Below are 3481 nucleotides of genomic sequence, written 5' to 3' on the forward strand. Positions count from 1 at the left end.
AAAAGAACTCTTTTGCTCAGTTTTCTCATAAACCTAGCTCTGCTTAAAAAAAAAGTATAGTTAATACTTGAATCTGACACAAATGATCAGGAGACACTGAAAATGAAAGATGGTCAGGAACCAGCCCAGCAATCATCAGGCTGTGTGATGATTTACCTATGGGCTCTCCACCACTTGTCCTGGGAAGGAAGAGGAATATTTGCAAATTTATATCCTGTTTTGGGGCCAATAGTGGGAAAGCAGAAAACTTTTTTTCTGTTTCTTCTCAATTGCCTTCAGTTCAAAATAGTACTTTAACATTGCTTAAGGTGGCACCTTTTGGTCTCCTACAGTGCATTGCTTTTTCTCTCTTGTTATAATTAATCCTTTCATCTTCTTATTCCTTTTTACACATTCAGGGCATAACATATTATCTTCTAGTCCCAAGGGTGGAAAAATGCAGACTGGTAACAGGAAGAGGAAAATCATCCTCTTGGGAGTGTCAGGGACCCAAGTCTGACCTGCATGGAACTGCAGGCGAACCCAGCCTGCTGTTTCTGCAGAAAGAAATTGGCCATGGACCACACACCACCTGACCCCAGAGGTTTGCAGCAAAAAGGCCTCCACAGAAGTAGGGATGGGACACGAATTCACAGCCTTGCGCTGAGTGGCTCTGGCAGTGATCCTTGCCCAAGATGCCAATATGGACTCCTGAGCTGAATTTACCACTTAGTCTCTTCCTCTCTTTTAACCTTATTACGATTTTCCCGAAGCTCTGCTGTATTGGCCACTGCCTTCCATTTTCTGGAAACTGGCTTCAATATGGCCTCCTGAGAAGTTTCAGGAATATCATATTTTTGTTCAGGGTATGCATGCTTCTGTAGCCTCCAATAAACCTCTATTTTCTGACCACCAGTACTCAAATTAAATTGTTGCCACCAGTTTCGCAGAGTATCCCGAGAAACCTTATTAATTGGAGGCAAAATGGTTGGCAAGGGAAAGGATGGTATTTTACAATTAGGTTTTGTTTCAGGAAGGCAGACTTCGTGTCTGATTTCTGCAGTTGAAGAAACACTTGTTTCTATTGGATATTCTTGTTCCTCTGTAACTGGGACCAGAGTTAAAATCACATTTTCCTCATCGAATTGCTCCTCAATAAAGTTCTCCTCAGTGACCCTGTCATTTGAGCCTGACATAATACTTTATTCATCTAAAATGGCCATTGGAAAATATAAAAAAACCCAGTACCCACATCGATATCAAACTTTATATTAGGGGATAACTAATGGAATATTTTAAAAAATAGTGAGAGCTTTTTGCAAAATATGATGGCCATGATCGCAGGTATTATATATTCCTTTAATTCTCTTGTTACAATTACCAATAAATAAATTAGTTATGCAAAAATTATAAAATAATCATGGGGATAGATAATAGCTTTTGGCGGTTACTCTACTCCAGGTAGTACACACACACACACACACACACACACACACACACAAATTTACTTTATCATCTAACTAGTGTTATTACCATACCAGAGTATGAAACTGAGACAAAGGAATGTTCAGGAAGTTGAACAAGCCAGTCCAGTCCTCTATGAAAGCACATTAAAATCTCCCTTGGTTTAGGCCTTTAATTTCTCATTACAGATAAGTAATTGAGATTAAGAAGATTAGGTAGCTTGCCAAAGTGATTCAAAACCAAGTAACAATATCAGAGACGTTTTCTGTTCACTAAATATCCATGTGCCCTTCACTATGGTCTGAATGTTCATGCCCCCACCCCCAATTTTATGTGCTGAAACCACTCTCCTCCAGCTGATAGTAAGAGGTTAGACCCTTGGGAAGTGATTTGGAAGAGATTAGGCAGCGTCTTCCTGAATGGGACTTGGGGCTCAGGGTTTCAGAGGTTGCAGTCCATAGATGGCTGACCCCATTGCTCTGGGTCCAAGGTGAGGCAGCACATCATGGTGGAAGGGCGTGGTGGAAGGAAGATGCTCCATTCCTGACAACAAAGAGCAGAGAGCCAGAGAAGGGGGAGGAGACAGGAAAGATGCAGCTTTTCAGGGCACACCCCTTGTGACCCACCTCCTCCAGCCATGCCCACCTGCCTGAGTTACCACCCAGGCAGTCCATTCAAACTAGGAAGGACATGAAGTTAGAGCTCTCACAATCCAAAATTTTACCTCTGAACATTTCTTCATAAACACAGGAGCTTTGGGGGTGCACCTCACATGCAAACCACAGCAAGCTTTGGCCCCTCTGCCACAGAGGACGCAGCTAGAAGCTACCATCTGTGGAGTAGAACAAGCTCTCACAAGGCAACAAGCCTGTTGGCACCTCCATCTTGGCCTTCCCAGCCTTCAGTACTGTGAGCAATTAATTTCTGCTGTTCACAGTGAACATCTCTACACCTCCTGGTTCCATATTAGGGCCTTCCTGCTACATGAATTGAAGCACCACTGTGTTAAGTTTTCTCGCTCTATAGCACATATTTGCATTTTTCATTAGCTCTATACACAGAATGGTTGGAAGAAGAATCTGAGCCTGGTGGTTGAAAGCTTCCTCATCCCCAGTGTTCTTTCTCTGAATGTGATCTTATATCACATCAGGAAGCCTCTGCTTCCTGTGTTGAAGAACTGCAGTTACTGACTTTCTTCCGGCCCTGACCCTAACCCAAACCCAAACTCTGTCACAGCAGATGATGCAGACTGTGAAATATTTAGATCCCTTGAAGATCAGCAAGATTGCAGGACTAGTGCTGGCTAAAGTGGTCAGATAAGGAAGTCACATGCACCACTTCCAGACAGAAGTAGTTAAGATCCACAGGAACCAGAAACTCACCTTGAACATGGCATCACAAATGCAGGTAGTTTGGATTGCCACGTGAGGAGTAAACATGACTTATGTCAAGTTTAAGGTACAATGTGAATTAATCCTCTTTTTCATATTAGATATATTGTGTCACTTGTCCTCATATCAGCATAAGAAAGTAAGATCTAACACCACCAGCAGTTATATCATCACGTGTTGCCAAAGCTGATGATTTTGTCTGGATCCTCTGGTTCAGAGGTCTTTATACTTAATGCTCTGAAAATTAATAAGTGGAAATCCAGATCCAGTCAAGTTCATATAATGGTATAGATGCATGTTATTAATACATTATGGGTGTCTGTATAATGCAATGGAAGTTGGGCCTTCCAGAGGTGATTGGTTCTTAGGGTAAAGGCCACATGAAAGGATTCAGGTCTCTATAAGGAGAGACTAGAGAGCATTTCTTCTGCCACAAGAGGATACAGTGAGAATTCAGCTATCCATGGACCAAGAGCTGAGCCATCACCAGACACTGCACCTGCTGGAATCTTGACCTTGGAATCCAGCCTCCAGAACTATGAGAAATAAATATCTATTTTATAAGTCATTCGGCCTTCAGCATTTGTGTTATAGGAGACTGTATCTATCATCATTCTCTAAGAAAACAGGAATAGTATAGATTGACA

At 42.0% G+C, this 3481-nt stretch overlaps 1 pseudogene across 1 annotated transcript; it reads right to left on the reverse strand.

Annotated features, from left to right (window-relative positions):
* Positions 1–416: 416 nt before the first annotated feature.
* On the reverse strand, positions 417–1175 carry LOC308653627 (developmental pluripotency-associated protein 2-like; annotated as a pseudogene). Its single transcript has one exon. The product of its transcript is annotated as a developmental pluripotency-associated protein 2-like (transcript).
* Between the last annotated feature and the right edge of the window lie 2306 nt (positions 1176–3481).

Source organism: Spermophilus citellus (assembly GCF_964194105.1).
Source record: "Spermophilus citellus genome assembly, chromosome: 7".
Lineage (NCBI taxonomy): Eukaryota > Metazoa > Chordata > Mammalia > Rodentia > Sciuridae > Spermophilus > Spermophilus citellus.